The sequence below is a fragment of the Parus major genome, chromosome 4, assembly GCF_001522545.3.
Source record: "Parus major isolate Abel chromosome 4, Parus_major1.1, whole genome shotgun sequence".
Lineage (NCBI taxonomy): Eukaryota > Metazoa > Chordata > Aves > Passeriformes > Paridae > Parus > Parus major.
Genome location: NC_031771.1, coordinates 12298567 through 12324970, shown reverse-complemented (window position 1 = coordinate 12324970; position 26404 = coordinate 12298567). Strand labels below are relative to the sequence as shown.

Genomic DNA, 26404 nt, shown 5'->3' with positions numbered 1-26404 from the left:
AAGCACTGCTCACAGCACAACTACTGATATTTGGTTAATAAAGTGAACATGCTCATAATTGCTGTTATGTATCAGGCCTTAGTACAACTCATTGCTAAGCTCTCTATCTCATGTAATATTCCAGTCTAAGGAGATCCTTTAGGATTTAAGTATGTATTTAGAAGGATTTTCGATGCTTATACTTTTTAATTATATAATTAGGGATGAGGAGGATGTGTTTGCAAAAACTTTCTGAAGGATTATACTAACACATTCCCTGTTGAGGCAAGATAACCTTACCTGCCACACCACCTGAATTAGGAAACTCCTGTAGTTACAGAAGCAACACTAGTTACATTCAGGAGCTTCCTCAGAAACCAGGAGAGCTGTTTGTACAGAGCAGAAAAATATGCAAGAAGTATTTCAAGTGTCCTTTAAAGAGCTATTCAAAGCATTTGCTCTGGTTATAACACATCTACTCTATTGTTTGGAGGAAAACAGGATTACCACAAAAACACCTGGTATGATGTTTTGGCTGGTGTCCAAGGATCCAGATCTCCATCCCAGGAGCAAACAAGAGGCAACCTGCTTATACATTCACTCATTTCCACTCGTTTCCACCTCTGTGCACAGCCCAGGAATCACACTTGGAAACAAGATGTCCCCATTTGTTCACATGGAGGCGCAGAGATTCCTGCTTTCAGTGACCTGCATGGCATCTGTTGCAGTGACACAACACCAGGAAAAACAAAACCCTCCAGCCAGTGCAGGAGAGGTGATGCCATTTCCTTCATACTGTCCCCAACATGGCAGTTGGGGACTTAGTGGGGAGGCAAAGGATTTAATGTGTCTCCCTGGTGTGGAATACTGCATAGCCAAGCCAAAAGACAGGTGATGTCACTGTAATATGACACAGAGATGTCAGAAATGAAACATGACTCCAGGTCTTACCAACAGTTACAGCTGGGCAAGACTAGTACTGAACAAAAGCAAGATAGAAGAAAACGAGTAAGATAATAACCAGCATAAATATAGACCTGTCCCACATAATCAAATGTCTTAAATACCAAAAAGGGATTGTATACAGATTTTTATATTTTGCAAATGCAGAATAGCTACAGTTATGTTGAAATCATTCAAGGACATGAGTCAGATTCCTTCAGTGTTGTTATTCCTATTTTTAATCAAAATGCCACAGTGTGAAGTGCAGATATCTTAGTTTTGCTTTCTCATAGTATAAGTGCAGAATAACAATCATTAAATCAAATTGTGCTTACTAGCTTTTACTGCCTTTCACATCTAAATAACCCAAAGCATTTTACACATCAGAAGGGTCAGTGAGACCAGGCACTCAGCAACTGTCAGGGTGAAGCTGCCTGTAGTGACATCAACCTGCTCAGGACAGGAAGCCAAATGATACTGAAATTTATGAAGACTGAATTTAATTACCTAAAGAGGCTTGAGAAAGGCTAGGACTGCTACTCTTACAAAGAACCTTATGTGCCCAAAATGACACCTCTCTAACAGCACTACTCATTTCAGAGCTAGGACTGCCAGGTATTTGTTAACTCCTTTTATTTCCTGGTGCATATGTGTGTGTTGCGATGATTTACCATTCAAATAAAACCCCTTTCCAGCTTAATGAAATCCAGATTGGTTGCAGCATCAAGATGGCCAGCTCGTAAAATATAACTCTGGTTCTTTTTTCTCCAAACATAGGACAAAAAGCTCAACTTGTACCTAACACCAAATACTGTATCTGGTACTGGATCAATTATGTAACTGAGGTATTTTTCTGAATGCAATGCCTTTCCCCCTTGCAGGGTGGTTTTGACTCTTGCCTGTTGACTACAGCCAACTAATATCTGATGTCCACAAATAATGGTCCTAATGCATTGCATAGCTCTTCTATAAGCACTGAAGTATAGTTAAATACCAACATAAAGGATGTGACAAACAACATTAGAAATGGGAAAAGGAGAGGGGAGAAGACATTGAAAAAAAGGAAAAAAAATCAATTTTAATAATAGCTTGACAATTACAATTAAGTAATCCAAAGCTCAAGCTGAGCATTTTTGTTACACACCGCATGAGTGATGTTTGTACTTTGGAGCCTTTAAAATATTTAAGCAGAGAAAAAATGAAATGAACTGCAACCAGTTAAGGTCATCCATTTAGGACAAAATTGATAAAATATTAAAATGAAAGAAATAAATTTTCAAACAGAGATACTGAGGCTTCATAGAGATGTATTATTCAAAGCAGAGGAACATGTGTGACCTCTAGGCTATTACATAATGGAGAAAGGATATGACAGTTCAAATGTGCGGGAACAGCAGAGGCAGAAAGGGAAGATGGATTAACCATTCCATGAGGCAGTGCCAGGCTTCCAGGGTATTTTAACTGGACCTCTGTATTAAAGCATTGCACTCTCAGAGCCAGTTCTTGGACCCCACTATTGTATTGGCCTTCAAAACCTGTGGAAAGATCATGGATTTTAACTAAATATTGATTTTGTGTCTAGATGAGTTTGCTGCTTCCCAGATGCTGCCATTTACAGCAGGGGTGGTCCCAGGCTGCTGAGTTTCAGTGTCTCAGCTTCTTCAAAATCCTCATTCAGTCCTTAAACATCTTTCCATAGAACAGCCTGGAGTCAGGGCAGCAGGGGCTGGCCAAGGTGTAATCATCACACTTCTTCCTTGCTTTGCTGGTCAGCTTTGCTGCCTCACAGCCAGCCTTCTCCTCATCCATCATTGCCCTAACAGGCCTTGAAGATGCCCAGTTTATTCTTTGGATATCTTCAAGGGGAATAGTCAACTCTAGCAATAAATGATTCCATTTTAATTTAAAGCCAGAGTCAGTATTTATTACACAGGATTTATTATAAAACGAGGGTTTGCAAAGATCTTCTATATCTGAAGTTTTGGGGATAAATCTCCCCAAAACAAAGAAATAGCTGCCTAAAATGAGATGTATTTTTAAATCCCAGCAAAATCTGCCTAACAGCAAGGTCTTTGCTCCTTTGAAAATTTAATTTCCACCTATCAGAGGGTTCTTGCCTTCAAGCTCAGTGTTCTGAAGAAACTCCATTGCTCTCCTGTTGGCAAAATGTGTTCAATATTCACACAGCCAGAAATGCTGCACCTAACTTAAGGTTAGGAACTGCACATCAGGTGCCAGGCATCAAAAAGTTAGGGCACATAACGCCAGAGCTTTTTCTTGAATGCATCTTGGCCTCCCTAGAGGACATATGAAAGCACCTAAAATATTAGGAAAATTAGTGTCACTGACAGTCATTTGTGATCTCGAGTCTTCCAAATGTTTTTGATCCTCTTCCCATTTTTACTCAGTTACAATCACTCCATGTAAAAAAATAAATCTTTGCATTTGCAGAGTAAGCATTTATTTCTAGCTCTCAAAGCTCCTTCCAAAACTAAGTATAAACATTATTAGCTTGATTTTATAGCTGTCCTAAGTGGAGAGAGAGGCACCATTTACAAATGAGCTTCTATGCAGGATGTAGGCCTAACCTATGATGTCTCTCCTCTGTTCCTGGCACTTCAGGCTCTTATTCTGACCAAGTAGTCCCTCAAATAATGCAAAAGTTTCAGATCACATTTTAGGTGTCCATATATTTTACCCCAGAATTTGAAAATACGACCATGTTCCTTGTGCTTACTATTGTCAAAAGTGATCATAGAATACGACCCTTTGAGTCAAAGTTAATTTTTTGTTGACATACCTCAGACTGATCAAATCAAAGGTCCAGGCCACCAGGTACCATTCTTCCAGCAAGAGCAAATGCCTAAGGAAATGAATAAGAAGTGGCAAACATGCAGTGACACATCCTCAGTACAGTCCTATAGCTCCTAGTGATCTAAGATTCAGAGATAATTTTTATTAATGTTCTTTTAAGAGTTACTGTCTGCATATTTGAAAACCTGATAGGTTTTATTCTCATTAAGTTGTCTGATTACGTTTTCAATATATACAAAAAAGTGAGATTCATAAAATCCTATAGCAATGAGTTAATTACAAGTTGTATGGAAAAAAAACCCACAAAAAACTCCTCTCATGGTTTTTCCAGATTTCAGCTTGTATTGCTCTTTTTGCTTAATCCAGCAGAAAAAGCCATATTGGTATTGGTGTGTGGGAGACTGGTCTCAGAATTACCTAGAAAACATAAGAAATAAGTTTTCATTAAGCCAATCTGTCTTCCTCAAAAATCTGGATTTATATGGCAAGACTGAAGAAGAAGTGAGCCACTCTTTTCAGATAGTAGAGGAACAAAAACTACAATCAGATAACTTGGGAAACTCAAGCACCAACTTTTAAAAAATTCTGCAGAAACATTCTATGTTTTTATGCTATGCCTTCAGTGCAGACAGGAATTTTGCAGCCAATGTAATTTTTAAAACTGAGATAAATATGTGTGTGGGGGGAGGGAATAACAGAGCTTTCTATTAATGGAAAGCAGTCTGGCTGCAGCCTGAACTGTGGTGTTTGCCCTCCCCACAATCATGGCTTTAATTACTTCATAGGTCAAATGATGTTTCTGTTTGAAAGAGTTTGGCTATCTATGTGAATCAGGGCATGCATATTTAGATCTACTGTATCCTCCAGCACGGGCTTTTATTCTTGTTTGATGCATGCAGGCTACTAATTTAGATGTTCATTGAAGATGGCTATTTTTTCCTTTCCTGCACAATGGCAGTCCAGTTCCAAAATATACAGAACAACCACACATTAAGTGAATCTGAGGGCAAGTATACTTCCTCCTCTGACCATATGGACAGGATTTTTCTTTAAAATAAAAAGGCCAAAAAGTGACTGGAACAATGCCCAAAGGGGAGAATTGAGACAGACATTTAAAGGTGAGCTCACTAGATTTATAATAGCAGGGGACACTATCATCCTTTCCAGCCAGCTACCCGGTTAGCAGCAATGCTTATATCACAAGAAGGGCTCACGAGATCCTTCCTTAGAAAATAATAGCTACAGCTATTAATACATGGGGGAAGCTGTAGCAATCCACTTCAGATACTGATAATAAATTACATTGTTCAGATATCAGATTACAGACTCCAGGCAAGTAAACAGAAAAACAGGGGTTTTTTTGTGTGTATCACTGTTATTTAGAATAGCTGCTTGGAAAAGTTTTAAGGAATTAGAGTGCTTCTGTCCAGAAAGAACAGCCAAGAGCTTTGAACAAAAATACTGCTCATCATTTAAGCATATTAAGAGCCTGGATGAGACAGTAGCTCAGGGTTCACAGGGAAGGTGCTTCTTATACTAAGCTGATCCCACTATTTGTGGGAACAACTTGTGAATTTACTTTGAATGTATCAGAAGACATAGAGAGAACATCAAAATATTGTAGTACATAGCAGGATTTCTTCAGTCAATGAAAGCCTTTTCACAGCAGCATTAGAATCATCTTTAAGAGGGCCAGTAGTGGCCCAGCAAGCCACCCACTAAAAACCAAGACAAACCAGTCTTGGTCTCAGAATTTTTTAGAGGATTAGCTTACTTCCATGTGCAAAGAGATGTGGGAATTTTGTTGTTCAAAACTTAAAATAAGAAACAATGAGGTAACAGGAAAAAAGCCTGAAAATGCCAGGATTGATAATTCTAAACACATGAAAAAATCCCACAAGCTTGTTTTAAGAATTACTGTACTTCAGAACCCTGTGATATTTCAGTCATCTATCTGGTTTACTGGTGTTGAGATAAATGGATTCAATGTTTCTACATTTTTCTCAGCCACAAAGATTAGACATTTGTTTATCTGTATAATGACAGCAAATATGCTCATGTTACCACAGCTATGGGAGCTGAGAGCTGTAAAAGCCCTTAAAAATAATGACATTGTGGGTAAGGTTGTGAGTGTCACGAGTGAGCTCCAAAGACATTTCTGAACTCTGTTCAAGATCCCTCTCTTCCGATATCTGAGCATACAGTACAAGAATTCCCACTGAAGCCCACAGAAGTTAAAATCCCTTTTACCTGAGGTGTTCAGTGCTTTGTAGTATCAGAGCATAAGCAAGGCTTAAAAATGAATACAAACAGAGGTTGTTGGGGTTTTTTTAACTGCATCTTTTTAACTGTATTGCAGTCTTTAACATCACCTTAAAAAAAAAAAAAAAGTCAGACTGTAAGAGGATAAGCATAATACAGCAAGTTTGAAAAATTCCCTGACTCTCTGGCACCACCATTCAAGTCTTGGGGTCACTGAACCCTTCACCTTTCTCAGATAGATAAGATGACTACTGCAATATTTAATACAAGATAAGCCACACAAGCATTTGACTGGATTTGACCTCTCAGACAGCTTACAAACCCAAGAGCTTGTGTAACCTGAACCTCTGCAAGGAAATGGATATTTGTACATTCTCCTGTAGCTCCAAGAACTGGAGACTGTGGAAACATCAAATATCATAAGACATGCTGAAGGGGTTATCCAGAAATACTGCTGAAGACGCTTCTTTAGCTGTACCTTCAGGTGTCAATGGCCAAAGCTGCTACTCACCCAGGTATGAAGAGAAGGCTGAGCTTTAAGGGTCTGTTCTGCTTCTTTCCAGATGCAGCTGCACCTTGGAGACAAACAGAAGGCACATAAGAACCCCAGACAGATCTGCAGGACAGAACCTGCTCCTAAGTGACAACAGGACACTTAGAGACAGCTCTTTGCATGGGAAACCTGGATGGGTTATTTGTTGTCACAGGTATATCACTCTACTGCCATGTAATTGATGGTGTGGCAAGCACCCTGCATGTCAGATACACAAAGTTATGTCCTTCACAATCAGAGAGGAAACTCAGATAGCCAAGAACATCCACCTCACATGATTTTGCTGTCCCAAGCATTGTCCTGGTGGTGTGAGCTCTGGTCCACCAGAGAAGACAGAAGGCTGTAGGTGGGCAGCATGGACAGCCACAGGCCTGGTCACACTCCAGTGACTCTCCCACTCTCCCTTAACCAGCTGGCCAGGAATCCTTAAATTATTCACCCAGCTTCTGTACAAGTATTTCTACTCACATGAAGCAGATATACAGTTTCAGAGCACATTAACCCTGTCTTCCCATGTGACAAGGTTTTTCTCAGTGGCTACTGTCACAAAAGAAAGCAGTGCCTGAGGAGAGGTACTCTCAGTTTGCCTGCCTGCTTAGCTCAGGCTTCTCATGTACCTGCAGATGCTGTCATTCATATTGCTGTGGTATCCAAATCTGCTCCAAAAAAAGTTGTTATCTCTTGGTAAGGACACACATGGCTTGTCTACAGTTGAGGCTCTGCTAGTTCCACATTCAGACTAGCAATAGTGGAAAATTATGAAGTGTAGACAGCCTCAGACAGACACAGAAATAATCCACCAAATGTCAACAAACTTATGCAAAGCTTTCCCATTTCAGAAGCAGTAATTCCTTATGAAAGTATTTCCATTTTATTTCCATCCTTCATACTTCAGGGTGCACTCCACATGCCTCTGAAAGTCCAGGATGAAAAATTCTTGTCTTAATCCAGATGTCCTCTAAATAGCAATACAATTTTGCAATTGCCTGTAAAATGTCAGAAACCTGGGGGCTTTTTCCCTCTTCTATTGCAGCATCAGCAGAAATGTAGATGGCACAAATGCAAACTGCATAGGTGGAACTAACATCCCCCTCCTAGCTGAGTTTTAAACAACAGATATATATGTCTTGTTTAACATAATTTATGAATCATGTTCATGTATGACATGAACTTCTGGGGAAGTTGGGACCACTTCAAACCACTTTGACTAAGAAGAAATAAACTAAACCATTGCAAAAAAAAATTAGGAAAAAGTATTAAATTGAAATTAATGAAGAATTTTTATATGTTCTTAATGCTGTGCTTATTTGGTAAAAAAAGAAAAAATAATCAGAGAATAATAATTAGAAAAATCTATTATTTCATTATGTAATTGCATTTGTCTGTACAAATATAGTAATTCCTGTTCCAGTTTGGTCCTAACACAGTCTTGTTTGTATTTGCAGGTGGCAGGAAAATACATATTACTGTTTGTGATTTGAAGCTATCTAATCAAGGACATATTTCTGGTACTGGAAACAACAATAGTAATAGAATTTTATCTAGCCTATAATTTTATTTTTGTTTAAGAATGGAAAGTATGGTACACTATAGATCACATCTGGTTATGATGAACTGGAATAAACTCCTATTTGTGCGTTTATTTTTCTTTTTACTAAATGATTCTCAGTGGCGTTTATTTTAACTTATTCTGACTGATGTTGCATGAACTCTTCCATGCATTATTGCAAGTCAATTCAAGCATTTTTGTTCTAAGCATTTCACATTACACAATTCAACATTTAAAAGATGTGGAATCAAACTAATCTATTGCTTCTGTAGTATTAAACTTGATGCAAGCCAGCATCAAGTTTAATACTACAGAAGTAGTATTAAACTGAAACCCAAATCTGAAAACACTTGCCTTAAGTTATGCAAATAGTCACAATTACTTCAGTGTGTCCACTGTCATACTTAAATATGTGTGGTTTCAGGTACAGGAATCTGGTGAGTCTTCACCAGTTCTATGCCTGCATGTCCTGCAGGTATGTATTGACTGCAAAATGCTCCTGCAGAGGAAGAGATGAAATCCACAGGCTGGGCAACTGCTTGAAAGATGGATAAATACAATCAACTTGCCAGAGGTACTTCTTTTGTGTCAGATTTTTGCAGTCAGGAAAACTTGACAAGCTGTGCCTTCAAAGGCAACAGTTCAAGGTGGCTAAGATCAGTTTCCTCAATCTGACATAAACAGGTATTAGGGATTATTTCCCTGACAGAGACAACAAGCTGACCTAGATTCAGATGCAAAGGTTATTTATGTGTAAATGTTACATGTATAACTAAAATTACAGAGTGCTTTTAAAATTAAAATGACTATTGTGTGGTAATGGTTCTAAATACGTGTGTAATGAAAAATAGGTAGCTCATAAAATCTGAGATCTGCTGACCCTGATGGCAGTGACAGTAAACTGCTGCTGAAATAGTCCAGGCTGACAAAGGTACAACTCTGGCATTGCTAGGAGCAAGTCACCTGCTCACTTTCTTCTTGTAACCTATAAGTCAGCACTAACTGGATGTTACTGCCTACTATGTAAATGCTCTGCTTTTATTATAAACACATACACAAATATATATATTACAGGTATAAAATACACATACACACATACTTACATGAAAAAAAAAATTAAATGAGGATTCCCTGGCCTTCTAGAATTGGCAGAGACCTCTCATTGCCTTCTTCCAAAATGCACAGCTCTGAGTTAATTAGTTTCATTAATTTTACCTAAGCAAAGCTTTTTTTTTCCACTTCTGCTTGGGTGATATTTTGAAGTGAGCTTCTAGGTAAGCTCTGTTCCAGCCATGAATAAACCAGTAACAGTTAAATGCCACCCTTCCCATGAGCTGCTGTTGTATGAATTACTCACCACATGGATTTGGTAGATGAAGTCCAGTATGATGACATAGTTCCTGTGACAGCAGAAGACACAGCATTACTGAGTTAATTTCTACTGAACTACTCTAAGGAGTGGAGAGCTCCTTTTCAAACTGATGGTGGGATAGACTGGGATAGTCTGGGACAGACTCCAGCACTTCTCCTGTGAATATATTGCAAGTGGCAAGGGACAATGTTTCCAACCCTTTATTGCAATGGGCTTCTTACACTGAGTTTTCATTCTGAAATTTTTCATGTTAACTCAGTGACTTCTTCTCACGTGGTGTTGGGACTTAATATTCTGTGGTGTCTTATACTATCTTAACATTTTTATCCCTTTTGTCCAAAGTGGTTATGGCAATGTTAACATGGTGATGACACCCCAGAGCTGTGCCTCTTTTCCCTACATTACTTAATTTTCATGCAATATAAGTGGTATATTTTAAAAATGAGGAAAAAATCCACTTTTAAGTACTGCCTTAGGATGTTCACCTAAAACAATGTTTCCTTCCAAAAAAAGATGGGATAGTAATGATTTCGCTATAATGGCAAGATCTGAGGAAGTTAGTGATCATTTGGTTTTACAGTGGCCAATAGTAACTGAATATTTCAATGTAGACATGCTACATTTTAATGTAGACATTAAATGGACATGTTCTCTGTCTCAAGATCATAAAACAGAGAAGGGAAAGATAACTATGAAAGAGATTTCAAAATTTCAGAGTGACATTTAGGTGAGCAGCTTTTGTGCGTGTTGAATATTTTTGTACATCTGGAAATTTTGCCTTTCATAAAATAATTGTGATTTTTTTTCAGGTATCTTAATAATGGTGTGAATTAATTTTATTTAGGGTTTTCTTATTTAAAATGATCATATTTAGTTCTGATATACTTATTAATATGCTCTGAGGAGGAAAATTAAGGGACAAGAGTATGTGCAAATAGGGTCAAGCAACATGAAAATTCTTTGTGACAACAGCATTCTGGTGGAACCAGCTCAAGAGTCAGGAGTACAAGAGAGACAACCTGATGAAACTTGGCCCCAATAAGCAGAGTTCAAACATAATGGGAATCAGCAAACAGAAGCTTCAAAATATTTATGCATATCCAGACAGAGAAGGAAAGTTCACATCCATAATGAATGGCCATTAGGGGAAAAAAATCAAAGCAAAATGAAAGCAGATTTTTAGACAAAGCTGAATTTAAACCAGGGCTGATTACATCTGCTTTAATGGCTGAATCCAAAATTTGGCTCAACCCTAGTTAAACCATAATCTGACAGATAGCCTTTCCTTATAACAATTCTCTGCTGAATCATTTAGTTTGTGGAAGAAGCGTGGTTCTGGCACCATAACTAAAATTATGATAACTATGAGATCACTTTTATGATGTAAAAGGGTAATATCAGGCTCATTTACTAAGCTCCATAGCTTGCCCAGGATATTTTTTGTCCAGGAAACCCAAATGCTATAGTGTTTAGAAGCCTGTAAGACTTATAGTAGTGGCAGTCCTTTAGTTACCTTCTCAAAAAAACCCTGTAGTGTATGTAACCTTCTTAAGTTCCCTGGGGCTATTTTTCATTTTATAAATGGGTTTTGCCATAGACAATATTATGAAGTGTTCAAACTTGTGAGTGACATAAATAAGTGGTTTCCAAACAGAGGTGCAAATACAAGAAGTTGTATATAGATAACTTATGGGTGGTAGATAATGTAAAGTTGCCACTGCAAATTAATGGACTTTTTAAGATGATGTCTCCAAAGTAGGGTACACACAAGACAGACCACTGGGATGAAGGAAAACATTCTTTATGTGTGCCTCGTTGATAAATAATTTTTAAAAAATCATTTAATCTATTTAATTTTCAACTCATCCTTTTTTAAATTTCTATTTTGTACATGATTTATAATACTTATAAATTAGTAGAGAAGCACATGTATATCATTCATAAATAAATACTTGATTGTACATAGAGTGGGAGTGTATTTTTCTGCTGATAGGGGTATATGATCCAAAAAGTTTGGAGACCAGCATTTAAGGATCAGCCCCTGACTGACCAAAGTGAGACTCCCATTATCTGACAATTCTTCTCTAAAAGGCTGACAAATGCCTCTTGGGACTTCTTGCAAAGATCAGTGAAACAAATGGAAGACTTTGTAAGAACTTCTGGTGGATTTGGATCAGGACTGTCAGAATTACAGCAGCAGAGGTAAGAGGAGGTATCAGTCACTCCTGAATCCTGTTCCTACAGCATTGCTGACATTGCTCTCCACAAAGTATTGTATAGGTGCAGAAGAAAGAAAAAGTGCTTATGTGTAATTCTGCATAGCAAAGGAGTAATTTTATGGTGAATAAAGTACTGATATGGGGCAAGATAAACACTTCTTGGATCACAGTAAAGGTTACAGTTAGCAAAACAAATTTAGCTGCCAGCTCTGTACTTTTTCTAGCGTTACACAACATAATCAGAACACACAGAACACTTTACACTGCTGTTATAAAATAACTGAATGCATAGCCCACTAGTTTTGACAAACAATTGCATTCTATCATCCTAAAAAAGGAAGCCATCTTATTCCTTAGCCCATGCCTTGTCCACTCAGGGCACAGCATTGCTGCTAACAAGCTCCACTTTGTGGTGTGAGGCACAGCCCTCTCCTGCCATGGACTTCCCTTATTATTGACAGATGTGTCCGGGTGGCCATTGATCAGCACCAGCTTTTCACTGACCTCGGGACCACAGCCTGGACAGGAGGTGTGCTCCTCCTTGATGCCAATCATGCTGTCCCTCAGGCAGCTCAAAGGCATGTTCTTTTCTTGGATCTGAATGATTAAGGATACCTGAAATACAGCTATTGCTGCCGCTGCACTCTAGAAATGTGGCAATGTAATGCAACACTTTTATGCACCAGAAATAATTCCATCACTAGAAAAAAAGGTAGGTGCATTTATTCAAAAGTCTAAAATCAATCATCAGCTACCAGGAATAGATCATGTCTGAAAAGCTATTGCTTATCCTTTTCAGTTTCAGCAGTGATTTCAGTGGAGGTCTGTCTCTAACATGCCTAAGTGGAATAGGAGGATCAGAATGAAGAAGTTTACAGCATCAGCATATTTTTCTTGCTGTGAACCTCCCTCCACTAACTGAAACTTCTTTCCAGTTCTCTCAGCTGGCTTTTGGGCTCCATATGGATCTACTGCAACCCTCTCCATTGTACCATAAACAAAAAGATGACTGACATTTCCCAGACATTTTAAAATTAATAAAACACACGGTTATTCATGATACTTAATTATACAGGATATCATTGAAATTACATTAGCCCCAGAAAAATGCACACATATAAAACCAGGGCAACATTTAACACTGACACACTTCTAGTCCATTTTTGTTAGTATATCAATAGGACATTGATTGATGGGTCTGCACTGGCCTGTTCTCCAGGCACTGCCACGCTTGTGCTGTGGCTGCTGCTGTAATTTCGATCTATACACAAGGGAGGGACTCAAATCATTTCAGAGGGTGCAGAGGGGCTCATTCATTAGTCTGGCCTCATAAAAACTTACTCTACTGCAAACATCGAACTGGCTACACCTATTTTAATGCAATTAAAAGACTGCATAAATCAATGTCGTAACAAGTATTCCCCTTTAGACACCCTCTAATGATCTTAGCTCTTAGGAGAGAGCTCTGTTTTCCTCTCCTGAGTGTCAGGTCACTACATCTGGTTGGCCATCCAGAGGCAGCAGAAGTCAGATCCTGGATAGCCAAGTGGCTACAGGTACTCTTTGACATCACCAAGCTACTGTAGCCTTGGAAGCTGTTTAACAGACTTGCTTCTCTCCATGCTCCTGGCAGAGCAGGTGTGCTGGTTTTGGATTGGGGGGTTTAGTTTTTTCCACAGTTAGTTGATATGGGTCTATGTTTTGGGTTTGTGCTGGAAATCGCATTGATAACACAGGGATGTTTTTGCTATTGCTGAGCAGGTCTTAACACAGAGCCAAGGCCTTTTCTGCCTCTCACCCACCCCAGCAGTGAGGGGGCACCCCAGAATTGGGGGGAAATGCACAAGGAGTTGGGAGGGGACACAGCAGGGATAGCCAATCCTAAGTGACCCAAGAGATATCCCACAACATATGAAGTCATGCTCAGCATGTAAAATTAAGGAAGAAAGAATCAGAGGGGGATGTTCAGAGTGAAGGAGTTTGTCTTCCCAAGTCCCCATTACATGTGATGGAGCCCAGCTATGCTGGGCGTGGCCAAACACTTGTCCGTCCTTGGGAAGTGGTGAATGAATTCCATGTTTGGCTTTGCACCTGTGGCTTTTGCTTTACCTATTAAACTGCTTTTCTCTCAACCCATGAATTTTCTCACTCTTACCCTTTTAATTCTCTCCCCCATCACACCAGGAGGGAGGGAGAGAGTGGGACTGAGTTTCTGTCTCGGGTTACACCACAACAGCAAGCACTGCTGACTATTTCTGTATCTCACTGCTGTCCTGCCTTAAAGATCACTGCTCTTGGTAGTCTAGCAAAGAGGCCCTGGCACTGCCTCCAAGCCCTTTACAGTGACAATATATGTCCCATTATGCACTTTGTATAAAAGGGGAGTCACAAAATGTTTAGGTGGCTTATCCAGGATCCAAAGAAACATCAAAGTGGTAATTCTTACATAACTCTTGGGGAAAAGAGCATATTTGACTGAATCATGATGCCTCCCAACCATAAATTACAATACTTGGATTCAGCACTTTTAAATCTATGAGCTGTTTGGTCTCTGACTGATGACTAATGAAATAAATTGTTTTTATCCTCCAAAACCTGAAGAGAAATGTGGTATGTTTCAAGCCTGTTTTATAAGTGACTCCGTTGTGAACAGATAAAAAAGGTGGCGGTTCCCAGGAAACTTTTCATTATAAGTCCAACCAGGCAATTTTCTGGAGACATGCATATAATATTAAAAATAGAAACTCCAAGGAAACAGAGATTGGCAAAATCACACCATGCAGAAAAGGGCTAGGTTAAACTCATATATCTCCATCCACAACCAAGAGCCCCCCACAGAGCCCCATGGGCTGCACGTGAGGCCGGGCAAGGCTTTGGAAGGAGGTCTGTCATACAGACAGGTGGATCCCAAAGAACAGATCACTCTGGCTTTATCCCTTCCCTCTTCACCTACAACACCCCAATCTGCTGTTCACAGAGGTGAACTAAGGGAAGGGCACAAACCCCACTGGACACCTTCATAAGGTTTATGTTTATCTGAACACGGTTTCTGTCATTGTTTTATAGTCTGGAGCATATCTACAGGAGATAAAGAGAAAAGATGACTGAGGAATTAAATTATCTGTAGTGCTGAGCAAGTCTTTTTCAGCCCACTGTGGTTTAAATTTGTCACCTGACATGATAAGGTAGAAGAGGTTATGTTACACTTCAGCTCAAGATGCACCTGCCTGGGAAGGCCTAACATTCCTCATTAAAGGGGACAGTGCTTGACCCAGCACTGAGGTTAATACTGAAGTATTCCCCTGGAGCCAGGATTGTGGGCCCTCATTACCATCACCCTTGGGATGTTGCTCTAAACATGGGCACCCTAACTGATGAACAGAATCAGTCCATTTCAGACCTCAGAGACAAGCAGGTAGAATTTGAGATGGCAATCCTTTGGTAGGCAAAGAGTGCAATTTTAACTTTTTTTTCCTTGTGCACATTAGGTGTCAGCAGAACTTTAATCAATCTTCATGTGATGCCAGTAGTTCACAGATAGAGCTGCAGTGCTTGAAGGAAATAGGTTATCGTTATCCACTGTGAGATTCTAGTTCTGAGGAGTGTTTGATGCAAGTCTGAAGAAACTGCACACTCTGAATTTGGAATGGAAGTACCATTAACCAGGAAAAATTAACAAAATACTTAGAAATGACTGAGCTTGGCTGGCCAGTTTTCCAGCTGTGACCTTTAATTCTCCATAAAGAGAAAGTCCTTTAAAAAAATCAAACATTCTCACCAATCTGGTTAATCAAACAGAATGGTGAATGTTACATGTGTGGAAGGAATCCAAAAACAGTTTGGGTAGAAGAAAAAAATTGCAGTTATAACCCAGTCTTATTTAAAGAAAAAGATAAATATTTTAGCATATGGTATAATATTTTATGAACCTGTGAGAGTAGTCTAAATACATAATTGCACTAAACATATATAAATATTGCACTAAACATTTTAAATAAAAATAAACTGTGAATGAAATAATTTTTCCCCTATTTTTTTTTTAAATCAAAATACTCAGCGTATACATATATATATTTTGGGAGAAAGTATAGGCACACTAGCCAAGTGTTGTAACTTGTAAGCCATATCAAGTTATTTATATGAGACTCACACTGATTAGTGCAGATTATCTAGGTACATCTGACTGTCCTGGTCTGGCAAGGATGATGTCTGACTGTGCAGGCCAAGAACAAATGAAACCATAGGCACTGCCAAGTCAAGATGTCAGCACTGGATTCTCTTGGTAGCTTGCTGTCTCTAGAGGTGAAATTTGGAAATGAAATGTTCAAAAAAAAGAAGCTTTGGTACAGGCAAACCATGGAGTTTATGTTGAAAATAAGTGTCTGCCAGCCTGTTGATCCTATTGATTAATTATATTCAGGTATAAATTGAGTGCCCCTTTCCCTTAATGTCTTAAGAAGGACAACAGGAATACTGTACAAAAAGCAATTGAAATTGTCCTATTTCCAGTCATTGCCCTTAAACTTGACAGAGTGAAAAGACAGGGTCTGGAGGTCCTGTCACAAATCTGAAATCTATAAGTTATTACATCAGTTAGCTGTGCTCTGTAGTAGCTCACCATAGGTAGTGTTCATGAATAAGAAGTTGTGTTTATAGAAGTTAATTTCTATTAAGATTATTTAAAAGATCTCATGATAACTTTCATAACTTCACACAGGACATGATCTACTGCTGAACTCTAAAAAATAAGTCTGGCTTCTGACTGTACCCTCACACTACCATGGCATCCTGCTGCTAATACTCATGGTGCTAAATCTAAGTTTAGGCTGGAAGAATTACATCATACTTCCTTTTCCCTTTCATCACACTAGAAGGTGAGTCCTTACCTTGGTGAGTATTTGGTTAAATATCTCCTGGCTGTTCTCTTTCATCAGTAGTAAATCATGAGCTCCTGGTCCAATATACAATTATTTTAAAACTGTATTATCATAGGGCCTAATGGTCCCTTGCACTTGGCACTGGACAAGCATGTTGCAAAGGCAAAATTCACTGCCCAGATAATTTTCAATTCAGTTATGAATAAAGATACAATAGAGGGATTCATCATGGAAAGCACAAACAAGACTGGTTAATGTAATATAGAAGACTGAAAAATGTTGCTTTGATGTGGCTCTTCTTCTACATCTCAGTCTTCCAAGAAATGTTAAAAATAGCTAAAATCCCTTAATTTCTTCCCTAATAATACTTTCCCAGGTGACCATATGCCACAGGGATGCTGCATAATCACAAATGGGAAAAATACCAAAGATCGTAAGGGGAATGAGTCATGAAGCAGCAAGACATGTTCTAAAAATATTTAAAAATCCTTAGTTAGAAGGAAAAAAAAAAATATAAGGCTGCTGCAAATAGCACTTCTTGGACAACAGGATTCTTTGTATGGACAAACAGCACATGTAGCATAACAAATGGTGAGCTTTTCATGCAAGACCAATTTTCAAAGAGCTTATAAATGTCTCTCTCCAGATTTCTTCTTCAATTTTTGCTTAAACTACCCTGAGTCTTACATATGGAGAAGGAATAAGCTTAATCGGGGCAACTGTAAGCCTTTCATCAATTCAATTATCCGGTAAAGGGCTCACTCGTTGAACTCAGCCATAAAATGTTAGAGTCGCAGTGCTGCTCCTGTCTATCAGCTTGTGTCCCTGAATTCTTTGTACCCTTAGGGATGTTTTATCTTTTGAGAAATGTGACAGTCTGCCTTTGGAGACTGGCCTCAGCACAGCTCCATAACCAATATATTGACAGATATAAGGCAGCATAGAAAGTGAAGCAGTTCATGACTTGTGTCTGTCAAGCTGCTTTCCTCTCCAGACATGGGACCTTTAACAGTTATTACAGGGCCTTTCAAACTATTACCTTACATTAATGACATTAGATTTATTTTTATAGGGATCTGTGGATCCACAGCAGTATCACATTGTATCTCATTTCCCAGTATTTTTACTTTCTGGAAAATATAATCAAAATATTATCATAACTCTAAGCATACATAGGTCTTATCTTCAAAAGGTATCTTTGCTGTTGGAATAACAGACTTAAAATGGGGAGAAGAATTCACTGATACTGCTAGTATTTCTGACATTTTCCACTGAAATGTGACTTGATTGTTTCTATATGCAAACTTGAATTTGCAGTTTCTCTTCCCTCTGTTTTGAAGAGGGAGTGAGGGAGACCACTGTTTCAAAGTAAATTAAAACCAATCACATCACCTCTAAGAATATACTAATCTACAACTATTAAATTCAAATGAACACAGGACTAGCAGTGGAATTATTACAGGCATCCTCATGAGGTCAACCATCATTTCTGATTTTACAGGACACACAGATATGCAGCAGTATTGACGTGAGAGCACCATGTTGGGGATAACACTATACTAATTGTTCAATGCTGTGATTTCCTTCTTGTTTTACCTTACCTGACTGCCACTGTTTCTATGCCCCAGCACCCTGGTTAGGAGAACATGATGGTTCAGAGCCTCCCGAAAACCATATTCATTTAAAATCAGGATTTCTGCCAAGATAACAGAAAACAAAGTAATTCTTTCTTATGTTGTTCTTTTCTTCCTTATTGCAATCCCTTCAAGACCATACTGCCAAAATATCAAAGGACATAATATCCAAAGTTGATTTTCTGAAATTTTAGTTTGGAGGAAGCAACTCTCTTGAGGAGATATCTGTATCCATATATATGACAATGTATTTTAATTTCCTGTCTTTAATCAAAGTCACCAGCCCAATGCTAACACGATGTACTTATTGGACCTTGAGAATTCTTGCTATTTTATGGCCTTTTAATCTTATGCTCTTGTATATGATGTTTAAGAATTGTGCATCTTCAGAATGACATGATAGAAGCTTTCAGTCAGGAGCTGGGAGCGCATTTAAGAAATGCACATTTTAAATCAGCCTTTAAAATCACTGGCAAATATTTTCTAGACAAAGTAGTAAATTCTCTGGTCTAATGTAGAATGAAATAGGTTTTTGGTACTGGGTTCCTGTCCTTTCTCTCAATGAAATAATCATGTGTCCAGGTAATGGTGGACTATATTGCTGTCAATATCACTTTCAAGTTATTAGGTCCAATCAATGCTGAATAAAAGGAAAAAGGGTGGTCAACAGGCAATCTGGCTTTCAGTTTAACACTCCCTTGAGGATTTTCATTATCCTTTCCTTTTCTGTTCTCAAGGTTAGCTCGAGCTAGACTATTTGTAGCTTCAGCTTCCTGGAGATAATGCACATCCACAATAGCCTTGCTCCTCCAACGTCAGAGTGCCCTTCCACCTGAGTAAGCAGAGTCCTGTCTTTTTTCTATTATTTGTGACCTTTTCCTGGGTTAAAAGGTGACTCCTGAAGCAGACAGGTTTCACTTCTTATGGTGATTGTAGTGCAAAAAGCACGCTTCTACCTTGTTAGAAGTGACATCACTGTACATTAAAGACATCATATCTCCTTTCATATTAAAATGCCTGTCAGTTCTGCTGCTCACAGGCTGTAAATCTGCCACAGTATCCTGTGCTTGGGAGCCTTCATTATGAAAATATGGAAGATAAGCACTCTGCTTTACTGTCAAAAGGAAAAAGTAGTCTGGTAGTAATGAGGTTACTTTAAAAAAAATTACACAATTCCTTAAACATAGATTACTTGATGCGGGACAATTTTTGAAAGAAATCTTTTTTTATTTGAATAAAAAAATTCAAGCTTAAAATACAGTATGAGGAAAGTATGCATATACAGTCCTGTAGAATTTATTAATGCATAGATTTAGCACTTGCTCATGCATTAAATCATTAGATTTTCCTTTGACTTTGGCCCTCCAGCCTTGAGAGAAATGACATACTAGAATTTAACCTGTTTTCCATCTTTGTATACTATACATACAAAAAGACTTGTATGTTCAGCAAGACAGTGACAGCACTCAGCTGTTGTGCATTTGACTGTAGAAAATACAGTCAGTAGAAAAATACCTCCTAAACAGCAAAGAAAAATATAAATAATTATTGATCATTTTCTCTCATGGCATCGTTAGGATCTTAATAATACCCTTCTTACTACATAAAGTTTTCATCCATTGATCTGAAAGCACTTTAGATACATCATTCTTGTTGTTTTATAGCGGAGAAGGTGCGACACAGGTCTCAACATTTGAGAGCAGCTCAGCAGCAGAAGTGAGAACAGATCCTCCCTCTCTGCACTAACCTGTCCCACACTTGATTTGCTAATTTCCAACTGGAAGTTTGCACTGTTTGTTGGCATAACCCTGAGGTGTTTACACAGCATGTGATTATTCATTTAGTATCCATTATTCAACAATGGGATAAATTATCACAGATATTTCTTTATTATTACCAAAAAAAAGAGAAAAATCTTCTTATCCATTTTGTGTGAAAACAGTAATCCAGCATTATTCCCAATTTCCACCAGAATTCCCTCCAGCTGAGGAAACTTCAGCATGTGAGCATAGTACTTGTATCTTCACATTTCATCTTCCAAATTATATCCTCCATTGTTGATACGCTGTTTGAGGAGACAAAATGAGCAATTTAAGAGTTATTTATGGGCAATGAAGCCTTTCACCTCCCAGGCATTGATTTTAATGTCTGAACCCTACATCCAGAGACAGGAATATATATTTAGGCTGTCCTGTGTGCATTATGTGAAATCAATTGGTAATGTCAGTCCCAAGTAGACAAGCACACAGATGAAAGCCATTGGGGGAAAAAACCCAACAAAATAAAAACAGAAAAAGGAAAAGAAATGCGTGGGAAAAATGCAGTAGCTGAGGAGGTGGTACAGTTAGGACATGGTCTGATGAGGCAAGACCAGAGGATTGCATGTGTCATGGAGGAAACCAAGAACACGTGCCAGTCAATGGAGATGGAAGCAAAATGAAACCAGAACCAAAGAAAAGCGTGTGAATGCAGTGCGTTTCTTCACCTTTCTCCTGGAAGCAGAAAGGATTTTCTACCTCTTTGTAGCATGAAGTCCTCTGCTGTGGAGCAGAGCAGAGAGAAGTAATAAGAGCTGTAGTTTTTAATGATCCAAGTCATAAGAATTAATAACCCATTTTACAGCAATGTTGCTAACACCTTCCTGTCCACAAAAGCCTGCAAGTACTAATCAGGCTTCTGTATCATCTGTCTTCTGCTCAGAAGAGGCTTTTGAACCTTTGCAGTTCCACAGTAACAAACCCTGTCTATGCTGAGTGCCTTCGGAGCATTCTTCTCTGTTTCCAACATCCATGCAGGTCCAGCAGCAGCAACAAGGGTGAGATTTCTAATGCCAGGTGGTCTGGATGGCTACAGGCACTTTATGCTTCTGCCCTCACAATTTTCCCGGCAGGATCAGGTGAGTGAGAAAAGATGGGTGTTGTTTTTTGCCCTAAAGCTCCTACAATTCCTGGGAGTGGTGGAGCTGCACTGATGGCACAGATGGCAGTTTTGCCTGAAAGGCGTGAACCAGACTGTGGAAGAGTGAGTCAGTTGCCCTGCATCATTCCCCTCTCCTAGAAGATAACATTCCTCCAAACCTGTTATTTCAGATCTGGAAGAGTTAGTACCTAACCTTCAATAGGTTTTATGTAATTTTTCCAGGAATATATTTTTTCTTATAAAAGCAGATAAGACTAAAGTATAGAGGAATATTTTCTGGCATGTGTGAACACCAGGGAATCAGATCTGAACATTGTGTTTGAGGTTATACTACCTCTGAAACTGCAGGCCCCAGGGAATGAGCCACAGGCAGTCACACAAGATTGACAGATCTATATTTATAGATAGAATCTTTATTTTCACTAGTGTATCCATTGAATTTATATTAGAGTTAAAAAGACAGGAGGGTTGTATGATGTATTCTGTGAAAAATTAACTTTTGACATAATATGGAACTTTATGCTATTGTTCTATTCCTAGCAAAACAGTTTATTTCACATAGATACAGCCTTCCAGTGTTCCCTTTTGTTTTTACCCATTTTTGCTGTCACATTACAAAAGAATTGCATTCTGTTTTGTTCCCTTCACGAAATAATGACTTTTCAGTCAATAGACAGAAATTTAGGCATATTGGAAAATACCAGCTCATAAATGCTCTAGGAGTGGCCTAACATTGACATTAAATTGCATTTTATTTCTAAAGAAATTGAGCTCTCTTGTTAGTAAATGGTGCTGGTAACATGATCCCTATTATTCTAAATGCTTAAGGTGGCTGAACACGCTTTTACCTTCCTTTTTCACTGAAATTCAGGACAAGGTATGTATTGTTATCACCATTCTACAAATCTGACTCATGTTTACTTCATATCCCCAAGTCTGCATCAGAAGCATTTCTAGGGAGCTGGGAATCAACTTTGCAGATGTTTTGTACCAGCAGGTCAGTTTAAAGCAACCACTTCAACTTGTGTCTGTGCTTAAACTTGATACCAGAGTTTTCAACCTGTACTACAGAATCAGCTTCATCAAACTGGTGGATGTGGGAAAGCTTACATTGAAACGTCACCTGGAATTGATACTCCACAAGCAAAAAATATGGAATGTGTCTTTACCCTGATGTAAATATTCTATAGAGTCTAAGCACAAAAGGCTCCATCATATTTTAGAAAAAAATCCAGCTAAGTGGTGCAAAAAGGAATCAAGTGGGGCTTCCGGCCTTTGCTTAATAGAAAACACAAACCTGACATGATCTGTCACACTACATTTTAACTGGACAAAAAGTAGGAAAGACAAACATTTAACAAAAGGTTATCATGCCACTTAAGCCATATAGGAGGAGATGAACATCCCAAGGTGGTGAGCACAGTGTAAGAAGCTGAAGACAACAGAAATTTGTTAGGCTCTTCTATCGAAAATCTGTAGCACAAACCCAATACTTTTTTGAGCAACATTACATTCAAAAATACATTAACTCTTAAATTGAGAACATGGAAGGAAATCAGTGGCTCTGATGATCTTAGCACAGCATGGGAAATAATGCTGGATAACTAAGCCTCTGTTTACAGAGAAAAACATCTTTTGAAGTTTTACTGTATAGGCACAGACAATCATTCAATTCACAAGCTGAGAGGCTTGAACTCTCCCATCCAAATGCATGCAAATGGGAATATCAGACCTCTTAATGCTCATGAAAAAGCTGGTCCCTTGGGAAGCCAAGGAGTGCACAGGAACTTGGAGGGGTTTAAGTGAACTCTGAAAGCTTCTGAGTATCTTTTCTTTTTTATGGAACTGAAAGTGTAGGAGACAGAGAGAAAACCTCAGGCTGAGCTCTTACATTATTCTCCCCAGCTCCCTGGAAGAACTGCTGACAGTTCCTTGTCCACCAGGAAGTCTGCAGGGGAGGAAAAGGAGGAAGGTCCCAATACTTCCTTTCTTTCTTTTGCTTCTTCATGCACCCTTAATGTCCTATTTCTCACACTCAGTACATCAGAAGACAGTTCTAGGAAGCACAAATTACAGTGAAAGAACACAGCCTCAGAAGGAAGGTTTTGAGACCTCAGGTGTATTTTCAGTAACTTAAAGAGGCATACTAAGTAACAGAGCGGTAATTAGCAAAATTTCTGCTGGCTTCAGTGAGAGCACAATTTTGCCTCCCACCTCTCAAACCCCAGAAATGCAGTACCATGTTTACTTCAGGGCCCTCAGGAAAGCCTGCAATAGCAGTGCTAATCTTGAATTGCAGAGCTTCTCCACCTCGATACTATTTCATGGAGGCTGATACCTCCTTCTTCCTCCCCATTCTCAGCAGCTCTGAACAAGAAACGTTCCCCTGGGTTTAGAACTTGATCTTGGCCTCTTATTTCATGCCACAATTTAAAAAAAAGTGTTTTTTTTCCCTTTTTTTCTAACCTAAGAAGGTACCAAAGTTAATTGTTAGAATCATGTGATATGCTGTGATTTGGGCCAGAATTGATTTGTCCTCTCTGAGACAAGTTTCAGGTGAGGACTGTTTAAAGATTGTGGCTTTTGTTCATCTACTGAGTGTAGCTGGGGATTGTTCAGGCTGAATTCAAAATGTGCCACAGACATTCTTTTGTCATCTGGGTTGTTGTTCATCTGCACTTAACTTATAAAAACGATGTGCAATTCACAGGAAAAGGAGAAATTGGACACTCCTTCTGACCCATTCTGTGTTCTCCAGCCATCTCACTCTGAAAATGCTTTTATTTCAAGTAGCTGGGAGAGAAAAACCTTTCTAACTTTGAAGTGGGTTTTATTGCATTGATAGGAGAGAGACAGAGAGAATGAAATCCCATTCCATTCTTAAAGTTAACTGTAAAGTTTTAATTAGGTCCTCTGAACAAGTATTCTGTGATGCTTTATGTTTAAGAGTTATCAATAGTACATGATCCACAGACTTAAAGTTCAGTTGACAAAGGCCAACACAACTCTTTTCTTTGTAACTCTGTAACCATTTATGTTTGAGGTGAAGATGTTAATATGGAAATTTTGTGAGCTAGGAACGACTACGAACTCTATCATTGTAATTTATGACCTCTCATCTGAGGCCAAATGTAAAGGCAAGTGCAATTGTTCTGTATCTCAAGGCCAGCACATAGCAGATGTGTGAAATTTGGAGTGCTAGACATAAACTTTTATTACCAAATTATAAATAATTTCTATCACTTACAATGTTCACCTTTCAAGTTCATCTTGATTAAAACGCAAGGGCAGCATCTCACTGATTTCCATGAGTTATACAGCTGAGAAAGCATGGTACACTAGGAAAAGATAATGCAATGCAGTATTTAAAACAACCTACTGAGAGCCAAGTATGCAACATTTTAGAACAAAATAGTTTTTCATCTAGAGGACAAACAAAAGATAATCATTAGCCAATGACATCTGAATTCTCCAAATTGCAGATCTGAAATCCTTAAGGAGTCCATTTAAGGCTAATTAACCCATAGGAACAGCACATGAGACTGCTTTGAGATCTCTGGCAAACCAAGGAAAATTACCCAAGATTTGAATTCATGATTTGGTCCCAAACTGTCGAAGGAGGAAGCAAAGGATACAGAATTTGCCAATCTCAATGACCATGATTCAAATCTGAAGTGCTTGTGAGGTTCACAGGCTGTGAAGCAGAAAAGTACAAGGATTTTGTTGACTGACAGCAGACAATCAAAGTATCCACACATATCTAAACTGTAATTAAGTATAAGCCTCAGCTAGCTAGAAAGCAGCCTACTGAGCAGAAGGTGAAACAGCTCATCAGTTTCTGATGGCTCAGGAAAAAAAAAAGCAAGCTCTGGAGGCAAACTCCTAAGAAAGAAAAAAAAAAAAAGAGGAAGGCTCACAAAACAAAGTCTCCCTTTGGTTGGATTTGCAAAATTGCCATGCAAATTTACCAGCCCAGACATGAAAGTTTTATTTGCCCAATCTTTATACTGGAGATTGATAACAATGAAAACAGGAATAATCCCTTATCAAAGCATTACTCACTGAAGCCAGGCAGCCAAATAAAACTTTGCAAGTCTGTTCCCTGGAGTAACTATTTTATGTTCCTTTTCTGCTTCAAATACTAGATATAATCAAGCACAGTTGGATGCTCCTGATTAACATGACGGTTGCCTGGAAACACAAGCATAGTGTGGCCAAACTTCCCTGTCCATGTCTGTGCTTGAACTCTGGGACAGGCAGGTGAATAAGGTTGAGTTTGCAGCTCTTGCCTCTTAAAAACCTTTTAGTCTAAGCATTGGAGAAAAAAATGTTACTGGACATGTGTTCAAAAGAGAAGATAAACAACTCTAGAAAGAAGCGAGAAAACAAAACTGTGTTCTGAAAAGCCATGGTACGTTTTCTTTGTATTATGAGAATTGAGAGGTTTGGCAAGATACTAAATCAGTAATGGACAGATAAAAAAACCCAACAAAACAAAACAGTCCAGAAGCTTTCACAGATGATTAACTCTTGTCACAGTACTAAATCCTAAAAGAAAAAAAAAAAAGTATTTTCCAACCATCAGGAGATAGCTGTGGGAATGGAGGTAAAACAAGTGAGATGATGGGGAAAAGAAGAGAGTAGAAGGTGAACTCAGTTCCTTCTTGTGCCATGTTATTCCCAGGTGACTTCAAAAAAAAACAAACAAAAAACTCTTACGTTTCTATGTTCACCGATTCCTCTGTGAAATGACGCTCAGCACTTTCCTGTCTGGTCCTGGACCCGACGCCTGTGAGGTGCTCACCGTGCCTCTGAATAAGGACAAGATCATTTGGGAATTAACAGGGTCTCATTAGAGTAGAAGACAATAATGTGCTGGGCCGCGTTGGACATTAGGAGGAATTCCTTCACCGAAAGGGTGATTCGATATTGAATGGGCTTTTCGGGGAGGCGGTGGAGTCACCACCCCTGCAGGTGTTTAAGGGAAGTCCGGGCGCGGCCCTCAGTGCCACGCTCTGGCTGACAGGATGCTGTTGGCTAATAGGTTGGATGATCTCTGAGGCCTTTCCCAACTTAACTGATCCTGTGGGGCTTTTTTCCACAAGATATCTTTTTCCTGTAAGATTTCTCTCCGATGGGGTGTTATTTTGTGTGGAATTCTAAGCAAGACATAAAAACCCTCGCATCTCCGTGAAGGTGCCGGCTCATCCCCCGCGAGGCCTCGGGGGTCGGGCGAGGCTCCCCAGAGCCCCCGGGCAGGCGGGGCCCGCTCCGCGCTCCGAGC

The 26404-nt window shown here is 39.0% G+C and overlaps 1 long non-coding RNA gene across 2 annotated transcripts; it reads right to left on the bottom strand.

The window, feature by feature from the left end:
- Nucleotides 1-3673: 3673 nt before the first annotated feature.
- LOC117244276 lies at nt 3674-26398 on the bottom strand. 2 transcript variants are annotated; one of them, XR_004497034.1, is made up of 7 exons: nt 25840-26398; nt 24368-24458; nt 20099-20266; nt 18169-18263; nt 6509-6572; nt 5986-6107; nt 3674-3784 (listed from the first exon to the last, which is right to left on the bottom strand). It is a non-coding gene; the product is annotated as an uncharacterized LOC117244276 (long non-coding RNA). The 2 variants fall into 2 exon arrangements; XR_004497033.1 differs by lacking the exons at nt 3674-3784; nt 5986-6107; nt 6509-6572; nt 18169-18263 and having other exon boundaries at nt 20068-20266.
- Between the last annotated feature and the right edge of the window lie 6 nt (nt 26399-26404).